The sequence below is a fragment of the Podarcis filfolensis genome (assembly GCF_964270895.1).
Source record: "Podarcis filfolensis genome assembly, chromosome: 10".
NCBI classification, from domain to species: Eukaryota; Metazoa; Chordata; class Lepidosauria; order Squamata; family Lacertidae; genus Podarcis; species Podarcis filfolensis.
This window is the reverse complement of record NC_139612.1, coordinates 22,218,993-22,243,489: the sequence shown is the minus strand read 5'-3', so window position 1 is coordinate 22,243,489 and position 24,497 is coordinate 22,218,993. Positions and strand designations below refer to the sequence as shown.

The window sequence follows — 24,497 nt, the reverse complement described above, 5'->3', positions numbered from 1 at the left end:
CTTTTGCTTGCAAAGATAAACAAACTCATATAAGAGCTGGCAGTCAGTGCATTAAACTGAAAATAAAATTAATTGTGCAGGTGCTATTACAGCACACAAGGTGGGAAGGTGGGTGTTTATCGGGCAACTCAGTTTCCTCCCTCACACATATGCCAACAGAGCTGTGACAAGAAGAAGAAGAAGAAGAAGAAGAAGAAGAAGAAGAAGAAGAAGAAGAAGAAGAGGAGGAGGAGGAGGAGGAGGAGGAAGAAGAAGAAGAAGTGGTGGAGGAGGAGGAGGAGAAGGAGGAGACGGCAGTGGCGGAGCTTAATGCTCTGGCACCGGGGGGGGGTACAGAGAGCAGGTGGGGATGGGCTGTGTGTGTCCTGGGGGGCAGGGTGCCCAGCGTAGGCGGGGGGCAGCCACTATGGCACCCTGCCAGGATTGCGCTGCCGTGGGCAGTGCGCTCCCACCACACTCCTCTTCCTCCGCCAATAGGAAGGGAAGGAGTTGTTTGGATTTGAAATCCCACTTTATCACTACCCTAAGGCGTCTCAAGGGATGCAGGTGGTGCTGTGGGTTAAACCACAGAGCCTAGGACTTGCCGATCAGAAGGTCGGCGGTTCGAATCCCCGCAACGGGGTGAACTCCCGTTGCTCAGTCCCTACTCCTGCCAACCTAGCAGTTCGAAAGCACGTCAAAGTGCAAGTAGATAAACAGGTATCGCTCTGGCGGGAAGGTAAACGGCGTTTCCGTGTGCTGCTCTGGTTCGCCAGAAGCGGCTTTGTCATGCTGGCCACATGACCTGGAAGCTGTACACTGGCTCCCTTGGCCAATAAAGGGAGAGGAGTGCCGCAACCCCAGAGTTGGTCACGACTGGACCTAATGGTCAGGGGTCCCTTTACCTTTACCTTTAAGGAGTCTCAAAGCAGTCCTATACATTTCTATGCAGAAGTAAATCCCACTGAGTTCCATTAGCCTTACTAGAAACACAGGATGCTGCCTTATACTGAGTCAGACCATTGGTCTATCATGCTCAGTATTGTCTACACCGGTGTTTCCCAAACTTGGGTCTCTAGCTGTTTTCGGACTACAATTCCCATCATCCTTGACCACTGGATTTGCTAGCGAGGGGTGGTGGGAGTTGTAGTCCAAAAACAGCTGGAGACCCAAGTTTGTGAAACACCAGGGGGCTCCAACTTTTCATACCAAGGGGGCCATAAGAGTACTTTGACACAGAACCTGCAAGCCACGCATGGCCTTGTCGCATGGGGGGGGGAGCAAGGCCAAAATTTGACACCTGCCAGCCCTCACGCTGCCTTCCCAAAGCTGGATAAGCAAGGCCTTTGGAAAGGAGGTGCGAAGTTCCGGCAGGGTCCTAGAGACCTCCTACCTCCTTCCTAACTTTGAGAAAGTGCTGACTAGGCTTTGGGAAGGAGGAGAGATGACTCTAGGATCCTTTCAAAGCTCAGCACCTCCTTACCTGTCAAGGAGCTGTCAACGAGCCAGGTCAACCACAGGGCAGGCGCACACAGACACAGGAGGCACAGAATGCAGTTAGCTCTTTATTAACAGAAAATACCAACACAGCAGAGCCCCCTGGTTTGCATTAATCTAGCTGAAACATTGCTGAAACTTACCACTGGCCCCATCCTTCCCCCTCTAGTTTTTCATCTCCCAAAGAGATGAAGGATGCACTGAAGCAGTGGGCTCCTCCTTTGGGCCTGCCTGACCCATTGCTCAAGCAGGGAGTCAGAGAGGCAGGAGAATCAGCAGGACTGGAACACCTGCGCTCACATTGTGACTCGCAGCCTCTAACCCTGTCCTGGAAGACCCTCCTTCTCCTGACCCCCTTGGATCACTCAACCCAGTGCCGGATTTATGTACAGGCTAAGTAGGCTGAAGCCTAGGGCCTCTAAATCTAGGGGCCCTTGGCAACCCTCCCGCTCCCCAGCGGGCAGTCTCCCCTCTCCCAAAATTGCAAACCCAAGACTTTATGCGAGGGTAGGGCAACTGCAGGGATGCGGGTGGCGCTGTGGGTAAAAGCCTCAGCGCCTAGGGCTTGCCGATCGAAAGGTCGGCAGTTCGAATCCCCGCGGCGGGGTGCGCTCCCGTTGCTCGGTCCCAGCGCCTGCCAACCTAGCAGTTCGAAAGCACCCCCAGGTGCAAGTAGATAAATAGGGACCGCTTACTGGCGGGAAGGTAAACGGCGTTCCGTGTGCTGCGCTGGCTCGCCAGATGCAGCTTTGTCACGCTGGCCACGTGACCCGGAAGTGTCTTCGGACAGCGCTGGCCCCCGGCCTCTTAAGTGAGATGGGCGCACAACCCTAGAGTCTGTCAAGACTGGCCCGTACGGGCAGGGGTACCTTTACCTTTACCTTTACCTTTAGGGCAACTGCAGCTGTTTACATGAAGGAACCATTAACAGATTTCAAGCCATCTAGAAATATTATGGAAGACTTTGCACATTGTTATTTAAATGCTAGGTGCATTGATGTGACTAAGCAAATCAATATAGATATATATAATACAATGAGATCATCAGAGGCTTGCTTTTGTGGATGTGTCACAAGCTCTGTATCGAAGCACTGAGTGCAATATACCATTCTGCCAAGTCTCGTTTTCATAAAGGCTTTGCCTAGCTAACTAGCCTCTGCCACATCTAACCTGACCACATGAACTTTTGCCAAGTTTCAAGTGAGCATCGCTACTCTTGGCAATGCATTTTCTGCTTTGTCGCTGCTTATATGGTGGGTGGAAATGTTGAGCTATTTTCATGGCCAGTTCTGAAAGTAGCTTCCACTGCTCACTTTGAAATGAAACCTCTATAAGAGAGAAGCCAGTTCACCTGATGGCTAAAGGTGTGAGCTGAACTTCACACACGTTGAGTTTTAGCATGGCTCTGCAGATAGCCACATTGCCCCACACCAAAGTGGCCTTTAAAGTTCAGGGGCCTCAATTCAACACAGAAGTACGCATGATTAACCTCATAGATATAACTAGCTTTTCAATGCAACCTTATGCATGCTAACTCAGAAGCAAGTCTCATTGTGTTTGGTGAGGCTTAATCCATAGTAGGCATGTTTAGGATTGCTGAAAGAATGCAAAGAGGAGATGTGTGGTCTCCAAAGTGTCAACTAAGAAGATTTATTGCAGCGCAGTGTCTTTTGGAACACAGGTTCCTTCTCCAGGAGCAATCTTAAACTTTCAAATTCTATGAAGTGGCTAAAGCAGCATGCACAAATACTAGCTGCCTATCATGAGGAAGACAAGAACAGCAGTTTGTATTTGCCCAAAGTGCTTTAGTGTACTGTATAGAATTTGAAAGTGTAAGATTGCTCTTGAAAAAGGAACCCATTTGCCCAAACATGTTGAGCTGTAATAAATCTTATCAGTTTTCTTGGCCTTTAAAAAAAAATAAGCAAAAGAAAATCATGCTTTTCTTTATGGTTTCTGTGCCTGTCTCCCCTCCTATTTTGTTTGTTTGTTTGTTTGTTTGTTTGTTTAGTGTTGTCACCTTGACAATGTGTTGGATTCTGTTGGATTTAACATTGCAGCCCAATATACGCTTAGTTATAAGTACATTCAACTGCATTCAATGGGGATAACTAACACGTAAGTGTATAAAACTGCCACTAGATTAGATGGAATGCTGGAGGCTTATGGTGATCTAATATCTAATTATTTGTAGATATACAAACAGAGTATAGCAGAAGCAAGCAGGTTTCTGCAGCAGGCAGCATCACTGCAAATACTGCATCATATTCCCCCAAAAAGCAACACAAAGTAAGCATAGGCCAATGATATCAAATAGTATGGGGAACAGCTTTATTAGAAAAACTAACCAACAAACTGAAACTGACACGGACAAATAGAAGAAACCACCTTTCCCCGAATATGGTTACCCTTTATCACATACACAGCCCAACAAGACAACAGCAAGAACCTGCCCACAGCGTTCGAATCAATCTGGCTGACCTGATCCAAAAACACCCACCCATCCCACTCACACACAAAAACAAAGTTCACCACAGCCAATCACAAACAAACAGCCACACCCTAGGCCAACCCCAACCTCTCTCACCACCAAAGGAATGCAAGCAAATAGTAAAGAGAACCCACACAAGTGACACTGACAAAAAACCCCACACATACACTAAACAGAATAGTAGCATTGCCACCCGACCCCACCTCACTCACCATTCCTCCCTCCACTTCTTTCCCCTTTTTTTCCTAATGTAACACTAATGTCTCGACAAGTGAAACTAATCTGTAGAAAATGTAACTTGAAAAAAGAGACATTGCACATACAGTGGTACCTCGGGTTAAGAACTTAATTCGTTCCGGAGGTCCGTTCTTAACCTGAAACTGTTCTTAACCTGAGGTACCACTTTAGCTAATGGGGCCTCCAGCCGCCGCCGCCACACGATTTCTGTTCTCATCCTGAAGCAAAGTTCTTAACCCGAGGTACTATTTTTAGATTAGCAGAGTCGGTAACCTGAAGCGTCTGTAACCTGAAGCGTCTGTAACCCGAGGTACCACTGTACTTTTGTAAAACAAGAAATTAGCGTGCAATACAAGGATGGTTTTGTCAACTTAAGCAAAAAGAGAGGAAAAGCCTCATAGCTTTATGTTTCAGTCTGAGTCCAAATTCAGACTAACAACAGCCCCCTCCTCCTTTTTCCCCCTCTCTCACCTACACACACACAATGCAGAACACCGGCTAGTCTCAGATGCCACCATTGAAGTTAAACCCTTTTGTTCAGTCCCCAAAAACACTTTAAACTGAATCTGACCTCTTCACAATAACTGAATTGTGTTGTGGGCCCAACTACAGATTCCTCCTGGCCTTGTGATTCTTTAGGGTAGTATGTACCCCACCAATCCCAGACCTTCCAGGTGTCCCTATTTTCCAGTGACAGTCCTGAATTTACAAAAGCCGTCCCGGTTTCTGATTTGATCTCAGAATGTCTTGATTTTCCATGGGACGTCCCTATTTTCATCAGGAAAACATTGGAGGGTATGGAGTCATGAGACCCCTGAGACAAGATACTACAGGGGTGCCCAAACTTCTTTCAAAGAGGGCTAGATTTGATGAAGTGAACAATCCTTTTTTTAGGACTCAAATTGTTGAGCGCTTTTTTAAAGGATTTTACCCCAGGAGATAGACAGCCACAGGGGCCGGATTAAACCGATCAGTGGGTCAGATTAGGCCCCCGAAACGGACTTCGGACATGCCTGCTTTAGGACATCTGAATGTAGCCCTGTATAGGGAAGTTTTTTAATGTTTACTGTTTTATTATGTTTTTCTATGTGTTGGAAGCCACCCACAGTGGCTGGTGCAACCCAATCAGATGGGTGGGGTATAAATAATAAAATAATAATAGTTTTTGTTACTATTATGGAATAGGGCATCCCTATTTCCATTAGAGAAATGTTGGGGGGGTAAGCAATCCACAAAACCCCACCAACACAACTGAACCACAAGGGATGTTCCACCAAAATCTTGGAATGGAACAAATGACTATTCTTAGGCTGATCAATATGTTTGTGCTGCCAAGCTGTGTAAACAGCAAAACAAACACAATACTGCAGCCTCAACAATACATCAAAGTGAGAATGCCTTGTAAACACTGCTCTTCCTCTTGCCCTAATGATCCTCAAGAGGGCCACTAATTGGATAGGTTTTGGCATAAGGCTCCGGACAGACTGTTTTGCATTCAAGAGGAGCTAGGGAGAAAATTAAAGTGGCACTCACGTCTGTGTAACTGTGCATAGGATTGGCTGCCACTGTTTATTTTGATGGAGGAAATGGTGGAAGGCCTTGGCTTCTGGTTATTGTATGGTGGGGCTGCCTTTGAAAAGTGCTTGGAAACCTAATTGGTTTAAAATGCAGCTACCAGGATGCCAACCAAGGCAGGACATAAGGAGTGTATAATGCAGGCTTTATAACATCATCACAGACTTCCATTCAGTCTCCAGATCCAATGGAAAGCGGTGGTTTTGACCTTCCAAGGTCACACGGTCTGGACCTGGGAAGGTTAAGGATCACCTTTTCCCCTATGAACCAACCCACACATTAAAATGTTTCTTGGGTGCCCTGTGTTAGCTCTTCAATAATGCCAATGGAGTCTAGAGAGAAAGGAAATCTTGATAACACAAGAACAAACTGAACACAACAGAATATAGAACTGGAGAAGAAAGAAACGGAAGGATTTTTGTGTTTTAGGAGCAAAGCTTGTACATAAGCAGGGTTAGATATACAACCAACATCCTAGAGAAAACTCCCTCCAAACACCCTCGGACCTACACAGCCTATCAGAGCATATCACGTATATGGTAAAAGGCAAGGTAAAAGGTAAATGACTCCTGGAAGGTTAAGACCAGTCAAAGGCGACTATGGGGTGTCACTTTCAGGCCGAGGGAGCCGGTGGTTTGTTCACAGACAGTTTTCTGGGTCATGTGGCCAGCATGACTAAACTGCTTCTGGCGCAACAGAAGACAGAGCGCATGGAAACACTGTTTACCTTCCTGCCGCAGCAGTACCTATTTATCTGCTTGCACTGGCGTGCTTTCGAACTGCTAGGTTGGCAGGAGCTGGGACAGAGCAACGGGAGCTCACCCTGTCATGGGGATTTGAACCGCCGACCTTCCAATCAGCAAGCCCAAGAGGCTCAGTGGTTTAGACCACAGCGCCACCCGTGTCCCTATCACATATAACCACCCTGATGCCATTGTGAGTATGAATAATCATGTACCCATATTTAAAAGAACATTTAGAGGGGGCCAAGGTTGCTCATGAGGAAAGGTTCCCTACCCTTGTGCTATTGCTCCCAGTGATATGATGCTGAACTTAGGTTACTTAGCTGGAAGGGACCCAAGGGTCATCTAATCCAAGAATAAGAATAATAATTTTATTATTTATACCCCACCCATCCGGCTGGGTTTCCCCAGCCACTACAGTGCAGGAATCTAACCTAAAGCATCCATGACTGACTGCTTAAAAACCTGCAAGGAATGAGTGTCCACAACATCCTGAGGGAGACTGTTCCACTGACGAACAGCTCTTATTGTCAGAAAGTTCTTCCTGATGTTTCGTTGGAATCTCCTTTCTTCTCCTTCAGTGGCTGGGTCCTAAAGTTTTGTTGCATAAAATTGGTCTCTTCTCTCATGTTCGTTGGTTTACCTTAACTCTCATCTCAAAATAATTTTGATGCCTTTCACACATCCAGTCCTCAAGAAAATAATGGCAAGCCCTACTATTAATATGAAATTGATTGCTGCATAGATAGGCTTAGGAATGTGGCCTTTGATGGTTTTTATAGGACTTAGCTAGCACATGCCCCTCAGGGCAATGATTAAAACAAAACAAAAACTTGTGGAATTTGGGAAGTCTAAAGGTCTGATTAGATAACCTTATGTTCTCCCCCCCTTTTTTTTTTAACTCAGGAAGAGCAAACAGAGTGGCAGTCACAGGTGTGCTTTCCATGGTGCCTGAAGCTCAAATCAAATAAATCCTGTTCCTGGTCTCCACAGCAGCCACAGAAGTGAGAAAAACTTGAGGGACTAGGCCTATAATGCGAAATGGAACTGGAGAAAGGCACATACATAATCAACCGTGCTGTCTCTGAGGCACATCCCCTCTTCTTCTCCTGGGGTGGCAAAACTGCAAATAAAGCAGCAATCTGTGAACAAAGAAAAATAAATGTGCATTTCTGATAAGCAAAAAATCTGCCTTGGGGAACCGCAAAGGCTTGCTGTTTGTTTGGGGAGCAGACTGGTGCTCTTTCAAGGCAAAGAATTGCCTCTATGTAGGTGAATTTATTCAGCTTGCATTTCACAGTGGACTGACCTGATCGGATGCTGCCAAACTTCCTTGAAGACTGGAACACATCTCCTGGTCAGATTACGCGGGTCTCCAAATTTTGCAAGAAGGACACACAAAAATACGTATTTTTTACATATAAATACGCATACAAAATACTTACTTTAAACATGGCTGCATTGAAAATCATTGAAAGGTGCCATGTGACATTTAAGAAGCGCATATTTCATAATAAAATGTGGCGCCAAAATTTGTGCACGCTTTCAAGAACTTTGCATGAAACAGAGTGACTCAGGGCCGCCCGAGACATTTTGGCAACCGAGGTGAACCACAAAATGGTGTCCCCACCGCGACTAGGTCAGAAAGGGGAGAAAATATCTACATCAGGAACAAGGTAAGTGGAATCAAATCAACTTTACCCAATGGCTGAATTGGGAATCAAAGGCATCGCAGAGGAAAGGGGCCTATGCTGAACCATGCCCAGCAGACCCCACAAGACAGACCCCACTGTTTCCTTCCTAGAGGTGAGAGGAGACCTATTCGCTGAGAGGCTGCTACAGAGGTGGCATTGTGGGGGGCTGCTGAAGAGGTGGCAGATCCAGCCTCTAAGGAGCTTGTGGTGACAATTGGCGATGCATTCCTTGGAGGCTGGACCTGCTGACCCTATGAATCCTGCTGCCTGAGAAGGTCACCTGACCTTGCCTCAAGGTTGGGCCAGCCCTGGATTCTATACCAGTGAGACTTAAATGGACTGAGTTAAGCTGCGCAGCCTATCCTTACTCCCCTCTGAACCACTAATGTCACATTCCAATTGAAATAAAAAATTTAAGGTCTTATATATATAATAAATGTTCATAAATGTACCAACCAAGCACGTACATAGCTATGTGGACCACATGTCTGGAACAGCACAAGAAGACCGTCCTGAAACCATTTTGACTCCCAAACTGACCAAATGTTTTCTCTGCAAGGGGGTGAGGGAACCTTCCCATTGTCTCAGGAATTGGGTAATCACCATCTCAAAGGAATGACCAGACTACCAGGAAAGGCAATCAGATAAGGCATTATCAGATAACCTGGCAGACAGGGAAAACAACATTATTCAAAACTCTGTTGTAGACCGCCTTTTCTGTGCTGTAGGTATGATGTATGGAGGGGTGGTCTTGAGCTCCAGGGAAGGCAATTTAAAATGTCTTTATAAGGGCAGGCACCTTTGTTGTGGGTCCTCCTCCTTTTTCCTGCATGTGAGGGGAACACCCTGTTGCAACAGTTCAATAAAGATCAGGCTTACTAGCTGCTTTGCTTCTCAATATTCTCTGGTTGGCCTCTGTTATTTTCTTCTACCGATGGAGAACCTACAAAGGACTCTATAAGGACTCTTGTGTCCCCCGTAAGGGAATAAGGGCAGATTTTGTTTACTACACAATACTTGGAAGTGATGTATGTTTCCCCCCTCTAAATTATAAAACGTTGCAGGTTTCTGTAGCTCCCGCCCAGAGCACTCTGCACAGAGTAACCGGGGCTGTTCCCTCCTAGGGCTTTTAAAAAGCCAAAATCCTGCTGATTGACTGTTTGGCAGAGGAAAGGTAAGCAGGAGCAGGGAAGGAATCCAGTGCTGCCGTCTCCTCCCAAACGGATGATAAGTGGGGAGTTTTAAAAGAGCAATTTATGTCCAGCCTCAGCTACTGAGTCAAGAGGGAAAATGTGCCGTTTCCACCAGCTAAGGATACACCCAGAGATGTTTGCTGATAGTCTGTGACTAGATTGGGATGTGGGTGTTTGTAACCACTGGCAGAAAGTGGTCAGATTCATCTGGCCGTAGGCATTCCTTACAGCTAGTTGCCCTTAGCTACAGATTCCTTCTTGGGACTTCAGTGTACACAGGGAATTTTATTATGTACTTTTAAAATATTTATATAGCAGCACAGTGCTGAACAAAAAATAATAATAATCCCCTCTCCATCTCTGTTTTCACTTCCCCATTCAGTTTAATGGAGAGGGTGAGCAGATTATTAGAAATGAATTAAAATATATAGGCCCCTATAGAAGCAGCATTTTATGTCTATTTTTGTGGTAGTAGAACTGCATCTCACTGTTGTCAGGTTTTGTTTACCCATTTGTTTTAAATGGTTTTTTTTTCTACTTCCTTGAAATATTGGCTATGTTTGCAAAGCAGCCTGAATGTGTAAATGAAAAATGCAGGTCACAATTGTTAATGGTTGATATATGTACTTCTATCCTGTATGTTCAGAAATGACAGTAAAGTATTTATGTTTTAAAAATAGAGCAAATTAAAAGATAATTAATTAACTATATGCTGGTGAAGACAGAGACTTTTAATATTGCAAATCCAAGTATATCAGGACAAGTACAGTTAAACAGACTGCAATTTGCTTTAACACTGTCTCTTTTGTATTTATCCTTTAAAAAAACAACTCTCCTAAATAGTGCTTCTTCTTGGAAGCACTAACAGAATGTGAATATTTATTAACAGACATTCCAAACTAAGCAAATATGCAGAATATAAATGCTGACCTAAGTGATTCATATGATCATATTAGTTACTTATCTTCCAAGTAGGTTAGATGTCTCTGGGATGGTAGGAAACTCAAAAAGATAAACATATTGCAAAAGCATTAATGATATCCAGCAGAGTTGGTTTTGCTTTATATTCCCTTTTTAAAAGTCTCCTAGTTCAAATATCTGCATGTGTAAAGTTTTTAGTTAAAACCTAACAAGATCAAAATAAATGTCATTTTCCATAGCAATATGGAATTTGAAGAATTTGAGGTAAATTGTAACCTCACTTCCCCTTTACCAACACAAATCACTCTAAGAATACTGTTACAGGATTATTGGTTGAGTTGGATCGTGGGTCCCAACCAAACCTGTTATTTTATAACTGTAAGATTGTAGTTGGTAGTAGAAGAGACTGTTGAAGAGATGAGGCTAGTTTCTTTGTTAAGTTAATGGCCTGTAAGTACCCTATTTATATGTCTAAAGAGCTGGTAAAAGCATGTGTGTTGTCAGTAGAGACACCTGATTGGAAGGGGTAAGCCATTTGACTGGATGGTATGTCATCCTAGGGGTCAATATGCCAGGGAGCTAGCTTTTATTTTAGTCTGGGCTGAAGCTGGGAGCTGGAAAAAAGTCACAGAGGCTTGTCTTGCTCCATGCTAAATCCAAAGCTATGGCCTTGAACAGCCTCCCTAGAGAACTAATGGAGATGCAACATCTGCTGAAGTGTTAATGCTGTGAATCATTCCATCTTATACAGTCATACATCGTGTTACGTTCCGCTCTTGTTACGGACTTTCAGCGTTAAGAGTGGTGGACTCGTAATCTGGTGAACCGGGTTCGCGTCTCCGCTCCTCCACATGCAGCTGCTGGGTGACCTTGGGCTAGTCACACTTCTCTGAAGTCTCTCAGCCCCACTCACCTCACAGAGTGTCTGTTGTGGGGGAGGAAGGGGAAGGAGAATATTGGCCGCTTTGAGACTCCTTCAGGTAGTGATAAAGCGGGATATCAAATCCAAACCCTGGAAGTGTTTACTTCTGGGTTCGCTGCCTGCACATGTGCAGAAGCGGTCTGCGCACTTTGTGCATGCGCAAAAGTGACCTGCGTGAATCGCACACGTGCAGAAGCGCTCGATTGTGCCGTGCACATGCGCAGAAGAGGCGCTCTAGTTGCGGACTTTTCAGGGTGCAAACAGCACCCCGAAACAGATTAAGTCCGCAACTAGAGGTACCACTGTACTTAGGTTGTATGCATGAGTAAATAAAAACATATCCTAAGAACACCACAGTCTCCAGTAACCTTCATTCTAAGGAAACAGAACCCTAAGTAAGTGCTGGAGTCTCCTGCTACTCAGAGCCTGGCATGCATGCAATGATATATATTGTTATGAACTGGGGGGGGGGCAGTAGGCAGTTTGCCGAAACCCATCTAACTCCTGGATCCAGCATATGTTACAATATAAGCCAGGCTAGTTTCCTGGTGAGGTGCTAGCCTAGGTAATGGACCACTATGGGAACAAAGGAAGTGGATCAGTGTGAGACAGCAAACGGGTAGAACCCCTTCCTTCAACTGGCTGGTGGTTAGAAAGGCAAAAGAACAGGGTTGAGAGTTGGGTGATGTGAGCTAGAAGCTAGAACAAAAACTGCAGACTGGGAAGCCCGAGAGATACAGAGTGATACAGATTTCTGTGTGAATCCAAGGCTGCCGTTAAGGGGGAAGCAAAGGGGGGTGTTAATGTTGTGAACCTCTCCACCATAGGCTCAGGTTGCGTATACGTGTAAATAAACCATATATCATAGAGACACCACAGTCTCTGCTGCTCCTCATTCCAAAGGAAACACAAATCCTGGGCAAAGTGGCTGAAGCTCAGAATCTCGCACCATTTTTGGAGATTGTGGTGGTGTGCAACAATATCCTCTTACTTGTGTGCACTGCAATCCTACAAATCCTTTTTGAGAAGCAAGTCCTGTTGAGTTCAGTAAGACTTACTCTCTAGCAAATGTGTATTGGATTGTCACCTATAGGAACCGCAGTGACTCATGACACAACAGGTGCTGGACTGCGCCATTTCAGACTGCAAGTGGTGAGGGTCACATATTTGAATGCTCCTCCTGCTATATAAAGGGTGTAAGGCCAAACTTTCATCCTTGTTCCATTATGGCAAGAACCTAAGCAAACACTCTGGACTGATGGGGACATACACAGAAAGGTGACAGGAGGGTGATGAAGGGCTCTGTGCAGAGACAGGGTAGAAAGGATCTCTCAAGGTGGGAGGCTGGGGGAAGAAACAGAAGTTCCCAGGTGAGAGCTGGAAAGGTCTACTTTTATGTATGTGGATAAAGGACATGATACAACACTAACAGAGAGTTTTTATATCTATTTTTCTATTTCTTTTTCTCTCACTCGCCTTTTTATTTCTTGCTTTTTATTCTCTCTTATTTTCACTCCTCTTTATCTTTCTTTTTTAGATTAGATTGGTTTTTATTGTATCTTATGCTGAAATAAAAATATTTGGTAGGGGAAGCAAACACTCTCACATACTGTTGCTGAGGATTTTTCTTTTCTCAAATAATAGGTTTTTTTTATTATTAAGGAACATAATAGGATGCATCTTCTCCATCTGTTTCCTTCCCACCCAGACTTGCACTGAAGACATCATCAACCCAATCTTGCAATGACGGTCAGAACAGAAGTGTATTTAAGTGAGATGGACTAAGAACTGGAAGCCCATTTGAGACTGTCAGATGCCTTTTGATATACGTCAGTCAGCGAGTGAAGCTGTTATAGCACTGAGTGGTTTTTTTGTTCTTTTTTATAAAATAGATGTTATAGCTACCACAATCCTTAAAAGCTTGTGTTTGCTTGCTTGTTTGTTTGTTTGTTTGTTTGTTTGTTTTGGACATCAACCAATTTATAGTCAAATCCATCTCTGATTTTTTTCTAGCTTAATTTCACTTGCCTCATTCTGTGGTCCAGATAAACAAGATTTCATATGCCAATTTTGCAGTGTTTGTGTTTTGTTTGTTAGCCTGGCTTTCAGGATTTCTTGGAATGTAGCTTGAGGTGGGATTTCCAAGGAGCAGCTGAAAATTGCAATGTCATAATTGCAGGAGGAGCTGAGAATTTGAAAGAGGAGCTGAAAATTGTAATGTCATCAATGCAGACAAATAGCATCAACCACCCCCTTTCTTAAATCATGAACCAACCCTTGCAAGGTACATGATCAAAAATGAAACAGAATAAAACCTGACCAACAAACCCTGATGACCATCCAAAGTATGTTTACTTCACTCTGTCATTTCATTTCCATCTAGAGTTGTTTACAAATACTCCTTGGGCAGGATGAAAAGTTGGCGACATTAATAATGCTCCTACGCCAGCACTTTTGTCACATTTAATTGCAATTTTATCTCTCACTTTCCTGGTACTAATCCTTGCATAGTTCCCATATATGTTGACATTTACTTCCTAGACCTAGAAATTTGAGATGGTTTTGGGGGGAGGGGATGGTCTTAATAAAATCTGAAGTGCTACAGCTACACTCATAAACACTTCAATAACATTCATTCACTGATCCACAAATGGCATGGAATATCTGTTCTGTGCCTGCCTGCACAAGCCCTTCCACTTCTCCCTTACTTATAATAAACCCCAATGCAGGTGCTTTCAAAGGTTATTGTGCAACCCAGGGATTCCATAGAATTAAGGAACAAAGTTGTGTTGGCTTGGAATGCTGGGAAGTGGAAACAGGTGGATTTGAGGTTTACACTGTGAGGTGAGTGTTTTCTCACGCGTGGTACACCTATAAAAGGAGTGTCTGTGCCACACTGTTTTTCACTCAGTGCTATTTTTCTCGAAAAAGAGGTGCCAGAACTCACCACAAACACCTCCCTTGTTCTCTTATAATGGAAATGGTGCTCACCTTAGACTGAATTCCGGGTGAAAAGAAAGCCCTGCATCACAATAAATCTGTTGGGGTGTTTTCAGACCAAAGGGAGAGTTAATTTAAGATATCACATAAATTTCAATTTACTTGGGGGCTGTACAATAATTTCAGGTAGGTTTTTTTTTTTTAATTATCTGGAGGAAATCTGAACCTTGCCTGCTGCTACCAATCAGAGAAGCCCATACGGGGAATTTTCTTGAGGCTAAGACATGCACTGACACCATGAAGTCTTATACTTCCACCATTATTGTAAACCCAGTATGTCTGGATAATAGAGCTTAGCTGAATGTCTGCCCCTTTAAAGGCACACCCAACCTTTTAGGTTGGAAGAAGCCCAAGGTTGCCTCAGTAAGCAGAGGCAATAGGAAAAAGAACAAGTGGGATTACTAGTTCATAATAAACATTGTTTATGTATGTGTATTGATGCTTCTTTCCTGGAGTGACAATTAACACAAACCATTTTTTCAGACCAATTCCTAGCTGAAAGCAGGATCATGTAGATTAGTTGATTGTGGGAGTAATTTAAATCCAAGAAGCTCGATTACACTTTTTCCACTGTTGACCTTTAATTACTTAATTAAGAGTAGTTCTTCTGTCTTCAGAGAGGGAAATGTTTGCCATAATCACATTTTCCTTAGATGGCTCCTGCTGTTGTTAATACACAAAACAAACATAGGAGGAAAAAACATGTTATGGTAATATTTGTATCCAATGTTCCTAATAAACACTGTGCAGGTTACCTGGACTCTGCCCTTGCACCCAAATAAAATAAGAATTATCCTTTGTTGCCAAAAAAAAGTGAATTGTAGCATTAATGAGACCTTGGAGGTTTCTTTGTTGCCAATGTCCTTCTGCTTCTTTGCTGCTGCAGCTGCTACTTCCTATTTTACCTGTACTTTGCCAGAAGACCCCAGGGCAGGTTTTAAAATAGACAGAGAGGACATTGTTACTAAAAAATCACAGTGCTCAAGATAAAAGATCTCATACAACATAAAGCCCTAATCCTTCACTTAAACATGCATGGGTAACCTCTGGCTTCCTCCTCCATACCATCCTACTGAGATAATACAATAGATATCTGAGAAAATTCAATCTGTGTACTTTCTGCCGAGACTGTCAAAGGTGAACATCTTTCCCAAGAGACCCAGACTTAAATCACCTCATAAACATCATCAAATAGCCATCTATTTGTGGGTATACGGCTCCCAAGAGAAACGGAGTACTTAGATATTAAAACACGTGGGCCGCTCTGTTTGCGGCACTCTGTTGAGCTACGTTTCGTCTCGAGATACTGGCTCAAGTGCACGAGGGGGGGGGGAGAGCGAAACCCTTGAGATTTGCAATGATAGCCATTTGATAATTGCATCCTTGCCAAGAAATGAGAGGGGTTGGTACAATATTGCGTGGGATGGCTTTTAAATTTAAGTTGATATGGAAGGCTTCACTTCCACAGAGAGAAATGTGAAGATGGCCAGAATGAGGGGATGGCAGCATCGCTTCTCAAGCGGTGCTGATATCAATCCAACAGAAGTTCCCCTCACCCATCCACACCCATTCTAACCTGTCCTGCCCCCCCAGATCCCCCACCATCCTTATCCATAGAAATCTGTAGGAATAGCAAATGACTAACTGCATTATGTGTCAGTGTGAGAATGAGTAAGAGCAGCTTGCCTCATATTTAATACCTCTGTAGCAGAAAATATTAATCTTATCTACTGTCTTGCTTCCCCATTTCCCTGAGTGGTGAGAAGTTTCAAGAACAGCACTGCTTGGGTTTGACTTCTTTGGGGATAACATTTTGCAATATTTTCAAACGAATATTATGCAAAGCACAGCATAGGCAGAGCTGGAGGTAAGCAGTGTGCGTACACAACACCTACTAGGCAGCAAATCCACTGTTTCACAACAGATCCTACACTGGCACTGCATGCAAATGTGTTTGCAGTCTTTAGATCACTTTTGGTCATAGCTCTCTCTGTGTGTTTTTCTGTGCAATCCTGTATATTGGCTGCCATGTCACGAGCACTGTTTTAAAGACACTTGTAAATGGCTATGAAAGCTGCCAAGAGGATTCCCTGATCATCACATTTGGGAGTTAAATTTTATGTACGAAAGCTAGTTCCCAGGCTATTTATTAACAACTGCGTTTGGGGAGCAAATGTATTTGGGAAGGAAGAAAGTACGGGGGAGGGAGTCCCCCTGTCCACACAAGACCTTGAGCCAGGCAGTTTACTTTTGGAAACAGTAAAGCGTACCAAATTAATATAAACCTATTAACGTCAATATAAAGACCTGTGATGGTTACAGTGTGGTAACTGAAACTCAGTGGGACTTCCTTGTTCGCAGTACATCTGCCAGTGCTTGCTTGAACAGGTTTTATGTGTGGAATGTGGATTTCAGGGACAATGCGTTCAGAAGCAGCGGGTCTATATTAAAAATTAATCTAGAACATTAATAACTTTTGAGATCATATCGTGATTTTTCTTTTGCAGGACAAATATTTTATGGGGCTTTGGGACTGAGTTTGACATTACAATCCTCTGCACATTTCTTCAGAAGAAAGTGCTCAATGTGGTAATTGCAAATTCACACACAACTGGTAATGCAAGACTAGCTGCACGTAGCAGTCCTATTATTCCAACCTTATTCTCCGGTTTCTCATCTCTCACCAGAAGAGGAAAATAGCACCCCCCTCATTCTAGCCTAGATCATAGAATCATAGAATTGAGTCATCTAGTCCAACCCCCCACAAGGGAAGAATCTTTTTGCCCAATGTGGGGCTCAAACACACGGCCCTGAGATTAAAAGTCTCATGCTCTACCCACTGAGCTATTGCATGGTTTCCTTCACAATTTTCTGCCAGTGTAGTTATTCACTCTACTGTTCCCCTCCTGAGAATTGAGGCTGAAAGAATGGGAGTTGCTTAAAGTTGGGACTATGAGTCTATGGCACAAGACCCTTCATGAATCTGCAGTACTGTGTGCTGTTAATTCCATTTACAGATAGGGAATTTGTGACGACAGAATAGAACTTTAGCAGGGACAGGCAGCGAATCCAATGACAGAAAATAGTTTAATGCATCAGGACATCCCAAGGGGCAAGCAGTTCTAAAGTGGAAAAGTCAACCTCAGAAATTATTGGTATATACACACTGTGCTACCAAGGTACACATTGTTCCTTAACTGGCTGTTTCCCAACCTGTTGCTCTTGAGCTCAATAAATACTGGAAGAAAAGTAGCTGTGACAATGGTTTTGTTTCTGGTGGGGAGGTTAGACCAAGTGGAGCAGAGGTAGATTTAGGAGAGGGCGGCCTGACCTGGGCGCCGAGCCATAAGGGTGCTTCAGCGGGCACTGCAACAATGACGAACAACGGAGGGTGAGAGGCTTGGGGGGTGCTGGAAATTGCTATTGCACAGAGCACCACTGAAATTTTAAATCCCAAAGTCTGCCACTGGGTGGAGAAGGGAGGAGCCGGAGTTTTACATGCGAAGAGAGGAGAGGGAAGTGTTATGTACTGAAGTTCTCACCCTGGGCCAGCAGGGGGATACTGTAGATAGTTTTCACTCAGGTCCACATATGCAAATAAGGGATTGAAAGTGACGTTCGGTGTTTGGATAGTTACAGAAAGTGGTTACTGTTGCGTTGTAGTGGAGCTCTATATAAGCAGGCTGGCTGAACCCTTCAGTTCAGTTCTGTTCTGTGAATACACAAGAGCTGTTTGAAGAATTGCTGTATTGTCTGATATGTTCACCCACAACTTAACAGGAAGGAGATTGGCTTTGGTGCTGTGCAACTTCCTACACCTTTTTCTTCTTTGGGGATCACTTGTAGCCAAGTAAGATTGTCTTCCATAAACATGGTTTTAACAGTGAGTCCGTAAGTGACTGTGGAGGCCAATTCTGGGTCCACACGTCCTTCCACGGCTGCCTGTAGCATTTTTAAGTCATAGGAACTAATGGCAACCAGTGATCTCCAGGTAGCCACTGCTTCTCCAGATGTGCACATGCAGCCGAAATTGTGTGCCCCATTGAAAAGAAAAAAGACAAGGCCCCTTCACTTTGAGTAGAAAAGAAAGTTTCAGTAGATGCAGTTTGCCTTCTGCACAACTATTCCAAGAGAAGGAACTCTTGACTTCTTCCTTTCATGTGGCTACTCTAAACCCCAAGGCCACATACTATTTCCGAACTGAGCATACGAGCCAACTCCGAGGGGCTGTGGTTCCTCCCCCATTAAACATTTGAGGGGGCAGCCCCCAAAGTTAAATGGGCATTGCCATTCATATGGTGCGGGTGCTCCCTGTCATGTGATCAGTTATGCTTTTCATAAATATGTTATTCAGGTTGGCACCCCTGTTGAGCAGCGAAGGTTTTGTCACTTATTGCTTTAATACGTGAAATGCACACAGCGAGACCCCCCTCCCCGCCCCAGAGCCAGTCTGGTGTAGTGGTTAGGTGTAGGAGAATGTTAGCCGCTTTGAGACTCCTTAAAGGGAGTGAAAGGCGGGATATCAAATCCAAACTCTTCTTCTTCTTCTTCTTCTTCTTCTTCTTCCCAGACAATGAAAGGCTTGTTAACAATTGAAGCGCTTCTCCGCGCGCTGACGGCAGCTCCTGGGAAACTGCTTTCGTCCTTCCCCTCGGCGGGCCCTGGAAGCCCCGCGTTTCCTCCCGAGGCCCTCCTTCCTCTCCTGGCTTGAGAAGGAAGGCTCGGGGAGGAAACCACCTGAGGCCTGGCGGTGGGTGGTGTGCTTGGGAGGGCTGAGGTGAAGGAGCGGGGCGGAATTGGCGGGAACGGGCCCTGAGGCACGTCGAGCTGCTCCGCCGAGGCCCCTCCGCGCGCCAAGAGAAAGAACTCGCCACACGTTGTAGCGTAGTCGCTACTGAGCCAGCGAGGCGCGCTTTGCCTTTCTGTGGCAGCGAGCGCCCGCCCCGCTCCGGCTCCACTGGTGAGTCAGCGGCAGGTCAGGAGTATCGCGCGGGAAGGGAGGGGCGCGAGAGGCAGTGGCGGCGCGGATTTGCCGCTGGGAGCCGCCACCAGAGCGAGCGAGCGAGAGAGAGGGAGGCTCGGGCGAGCCCCGTCGGCGAGCGCCAGAGGTTGACTTCGAGGCAGCGCCGGCGGCGTCGCCGCCCTCTCATTTCCCTCCAGGTGGCTCAGGGAAGAGAAAGGAAAAGGGACGCTTGGCGGCTCCTGGTGCGCTCGGTGGGACCGTCGGTGGCGGCATCCAGATGTGAGGCAACTCGCCGGCGGCGGAACAGCTGCGCCCTCCCCGCCTTCAGCGAGCAAGGTACGGCCAAAACTACAGGAGAGCCCTGCAGGTTGCAGCGGGGAAGGGGAAGCGGGGGGGGGGGAGAACGGCGGGTGCGTCGGAGCGGGGACACTTGCTTCGGATCGTGTCACAGCCGGTCCCGGGACGCGTTTTCTTCCGCGGCAGGTCCCGCTCCGTCGTGAGCGCTGTGTTTTGAGCGTGCTTTGGGCGCCTGGTCCGATCCTCTCTCGCTCCAATCGGGGATTGATTTCGGACCAGGGAGTTATTGGTATGGCTCAGTCTGGGCGCCTGGGAAAGTCCTGAGAGGTTGGCGCAGATGCGGACGGCCTTTCCTTGCCCCCACCCCCGCCATGAATCTGGATCCTAGGAGCCAACTCCTAGGGGTCGAGGTCCCTTTCCTCTCCCCCCATAAAATATTTGAGGGGGCCGCCTCCCCCCAAAGTTGATAGGCATCGCCATTCCAATGATGTGCGTGCACTGTGTCATGTGATCGATTATGTGGGGCGGGGCTCACCTCCCCGCCCTCAATATTTTATTCCAAGTTGGCACCCCTGATCCGGATTGAGGAGTCTTCCAGCCTCGCTCCTCCCCGCCGCAAAGGATGTGACATTTCAGGGGGGGAGGCTTGCTTGGCGCCTCGTTTTGCAGCTCAGCCCCACGGATCTCTTACTCGGGAGGAAATCCCGTTTAACTTTATCACGAGGCTGATTCTCAGGTAAGTAAAAGAGGGTATCAGCCTGGGAGGCATTCCAGCGGATTCGAGTTGTGACGGCGGCGCGATTTAAGGCGATTGCACTTCCTCGTAGCGATCGCTGATCCGGAGTAAGCGGTGGCTGGCGAGTGGCTGCTTGATAATAATCGTCGAGGAAATGAGTAGCTGGAATGTTTTTTTGGCTGCCGCTGCTCTTGGAGATCAGCCTGGACTTGGCAGGGCTCAGCCCCCCAGACCTGCGCGCGGTGCCAGAGCTCATTCCGAGAGCATGTGCAGTGAAAGAGATGAGAAGGCTTTTAAGCATGTGCAAGGTGCTTTGCCTCTTCGCTGAGGAAGCGCAGCTAGCAGGAGTGCCAACTTGAATTAAAAAATCGAGGGGGGGGAGGGGAAGCCCCGCCCCACATTATCTATCACATGGTGCGGAGCACACACACTATTGAAATGCCAATGCCTATCAGCTTTGGGGGGCCCGCCCCCCTCAAATATTTTATGGGGAGGGGGGCAAAGGTCCCTAGGCGGTGACTCCTATGGCAGCCAGCTTGGGTGCATTTGAGAGGGTCAGAAGCGTCACGTGATATCCAGGTAGGGGTTTTCCTCCCCAGAATGACCCGGTATGCACCCATGGGATTTGCATTTGCCTCCTCGCAAGGGATTCATGGTTTAGCCCCCCTCGCGTATGGGATTTAGGGGGAAAGAGCTTCCAACAGGCACCTATTTCTTAAAATCGATAAATGCTATCCCTGTTGCTTGGATCTTGGGCTTGGCTCAAGATGGTCTGGGATCTATTCGGGTCTGGTGCGGTGATTTGATTCCTAGTTGGGCTGGAGCGCAAGGGAATCTGCGCTTTCTAGAGAGAGAGAAAGAGTGGGTGGGTGGGAAGAATTGCTGAGCTCACTGGAAGGAACCGAGAGTAAGCCAAAACCTTTTCTCGCTGCGAGGTGATTGAAAGGAGATCCTGGATGATTCAGGGGTGACTCGTTCCTTAAAGGGGGAGGGCAGAAAGGAGCGAAGTGCCTGGAGGAGGCAGCTTGCAACGCGGCTTGCTTACAAAGAAGTTTTTGAGCCACCCGCAATCTGACTCAGAGCAGAGGCGCTGGATAAGGCAGCGCAGGGAGAGTCCTCGGGGCAAGGTGAAGGAGCGGCTCGCTTCCCTGCACGCCTGTTCCGGCAGCCTTGCCCGGAGGGAGCGATTTCTTCAGCCTGACTGCAGGTGGATAGTGCATCTGTTCACAGCCCGCCTAACTACCGAAGTTCCTCACTTCACCCTGAAATTGTAACTGGGGCCGGGCGGGCTGTCCTGCTGTGAATGTGGCCAGCGGTGGTGGTTGGTTGAGCCTGGTAGGGCAAGCCCAATAGCAAGTGGAACCAGAATCAGTTGGGATAGCTCAGTTGGTAGAGCATGAGGCTGTTAATCTCCGGGTTGTGGGTTCGAGCCCCAAGTTGGGCAAAAAGATTCCTGCATTGCAAGGGGTTCGACCTTGTAGTCCCTTCAAAATCTTTGGGTCTAATCTTGTCCCCATCCTCCCCGTTGCTGACTTCTACAAGGGCAATGCTGTGGCTAAGGAGGAGGAAGTTTGTTGGGTGGTGCCAACTCCTGGACTGGTTGCAAGTAAGTAAGAAAGCAGGCAGGTGGGGGTCACCACCCATTGCTGATGGTAGGTACAATGCCAGCAGTGGATTGGTTTGGAAACAAATAAATCACCCTTTCTTCTTGTTGTTGTTTAGTCGTTTAGTCGTGTCCGACTCTTCGTGACCCCATGGACCAGAGCACGCCAGGCACTCCTGTCTTCCACTGCCTCCCGCAGTTTGGTCAAACTCATGTTCGTAGCTTCGAGAACACTGTCCAACCATCTCGTCCTCTGTTGCCCCCTTCTCCTTGTGCCCTCCATCTTTCCCAGCATCAGGGTCTTTTCCAGGGAGTCTTCTCTTCTCATGAGGTGGCCAAAGTATTGGAGCCTCAGCTTCACGATCTGTCCTTCCAGTGAGCACTCAGGGCTGATTTCCTTCAGAATGGATAGGTTTGATCTTCTTGCAGTCCATGGGACTTTCAAGAAACTCCTCCAGCGCCATAATTCAAAAGCATCAATTCTTCGAAAAGCATCAATTCTTCCACCCTTTCTTAGAAGGGCTTTATTCCTTTTCCCCACCCCACCCCCATTTTTGGTATTTGCACTGGGAGGCTTAATGGGAGCCAGTTTGACTGTTATAATTTTGAGGAAGCATAACCTGCCCATGGGACTCTGAATCAAAAAGTGTAGATAACAAAAAATATATCCTGTGGGACTATTTTGGAATAATATGTTGTCTGAGATGTGGCTTGCATCTTTGCATTTCCAAACTATCTTAATCAAAGTTACTTTTTAAGTGATGACCCGAAATACTTATGCAAAGAAACTTGGGACATAGGCAGTGGTGTGGCAAGAAATACTATATGAATGCATTCCAACCCATTCTCTTGTGGACCCTATTCCATTCTTTTGAGGGTGGGCTTCTTGTTATAATACATGTTGCAATGTGTGTGTGCACACTTGTTTATATGGTCCAAAAAGACAATATTAGCCAAGACTATGTCATTTGCACCACATATTAAAGCAGGGGTCAGCAAACTTTCAGCAGGGGGCCGGTCCACTGTCCTTCAGATCTTGTGGGGGGCTAGACTATATTTTGGGGGGGGGAAGAATGAATTCCTATGCCCCACAAATAACCCAGAGATGCATTTAAAATAAAAGGACACATTCTACTCATGTAAAAACACGCTGATTCCCAGACCATCTGCGGGCTGGTTTTAGAAGGCGATTGGGCCAGATCCGGGCCCCGGGCCTTAGTTTGCCTACCCATGTATTGAAGCATGCTAATGGAATTCATCATTGGGTTCCAGATGATGTTGAAATTCAACTCTGATCAGCCCCAGCGAGCGTGACCAATATTATTTATTTATTTATTCATCCATTACCCACCCTAAGGTCTCAATGGTTGGGGTTTATAGCAGTTGTAGTCCAGCAGCATCTAAAGGGATATCTACCCCTGGTATGAACTTAAAGTGATCCATTAAGAACTTATAGTGCAAGCTTATATACATTTCCATTCATAAGTAAGCCCCATTGAGTTCAATAGTATCAGCAAAGTGTCCTTAGAGCTGCAGCCTTAAATTAAAGGTGCTATACTACGTTGGCTAGAGTAGTGTTGCAAATGCAGTTTTAAAGAGTAAGACTTGGGTTTACAATCTGTACTAGTCAAAAGAGTTCAAGGAAATAATAGTAGTTGCATAGTCAAATACTTTAGACCCTTAAATACTTTTTTTGGGGGGGGGAGTTAAGTTCTGTTGAAATCAGTGCTTCCAATCAGTGCTAATAAATGTGTTAGAACTATACATCTGGGGATAGTGGAGGCAGGTGGGAACACAAAATACTGCTCAATTCAAAGTTTAAAAGTGACCAAATTGTTTGCGTACAGCTGTTTGTAATGAATCTGGATATTGCACACTACTTGTGCATCATGTGACTTGAGTTGATGCTTTGTGATCCTAGTGTGTGAAGGTGGATGGTATGCATGGTTTATGTATAGCATGCTTCAGCAGGTATGTGCAAGTGGTTGCCTGGCCTCCCCTTGTTCTAGTAAACTGATAGGGTGACATATTTTGAGTAATTTTGCAAGAGAAGCTAAGAAAGGGATGAGGAAGCTATGACTCTCAATATGTTGTTGGACTCAAGCGCCCATCATCTCATTCCTGACCAGTCCAGCAACATCAGGAGTGCCCCAGGGTCTCCATCCTTGATAGTACAGAGCTGTGCTTCTGGTGTAGAAGTGTGTTTTCTACAAATTTAGTACTGGAGTTTGTTTTTGTGGTGTGAACTTTGCTGATGAGGATTACATTAATGGCTCCAGTAGAATGGGTCACAGATGGTGTCTTGAATTAACCCCTCCAGATAAGAAAGAGATAGCTTGCCCTGGATCTTGTGACAGACTTGGGTTTTCATAGTTAGCCACCCTGGACCAGAGGGATTCCCAAACTGGAGCCCTCCAAATTCAGCAGCATAGCTAGCTGCTCAGGTGCCGTGGGGCGGCACTCATGCCCATTTTGGGCAGCAACCCCTTCTGATGCTATCATAACTAGTCTTGTTGCAGAAAGATGGGGAATCTTTTGATATTGCTACCTGCACTGTAGATGGAGCAAAGTCATGTTGCAGCATGGGTGGGCATACATCAAAACAAAAATGGAGCAGCCTTAGCTAAACCACTCTTCATCTTCACC

General features: G+C 45.9%; 1 protein-coding gene and 1 long non-coding RNA gene across 5 annotated transcripts in view; both read left to right on the top strand.

Annotated features, from left to right (window-relative positions):
• Positions 1–13,320, top strand: part of LOC310743993 — a 43,914-nt gene extending 30,594 nt beyond the window's left edge. Inside the window, exons 2-4 of one of the 2 annotated variants that reach the window (XR_014539313.1) lie at positions 7,429–8,198; positions 9,281–9,390; positions 12,961–13,320. This is a non-coding gene — a long non-coding RNA (uncharacterized lncRNA). The remainder of the gene's footprint in view (positions 1–7,428; positions 8,199–9,280; positions 9,391–12,960) is intronic. The other variant, XR_014539312.1, reaches the window with a different exon arrangement.
• A 5,706-nt stretch (positions 13,321–19,026) lies between these two features.
• MET (MET proto-oncogene, receptor tyrosine kinase) overlaps positions 19,027–24,497 on the top strand; it is a 97,537-nt gene continuing 92,066 nt past the window's right edge. The window contains exon 1 of one of the 3 annotated variants that reach the window (XM_083574320.1): positions 19,027–19,212. The gene's annotated coding sequence lies outside the window, so the exon portion shown is untranslated. Of the gene's footprint in view, positions 19,213–19,236; positions 19,552–20,101; positions 20,249–24,497 lie in introns of those variants that run through there. The other 2 variants (XM_083574317.1, XM_083574319.1) reach the window with 2 other exon arrangements.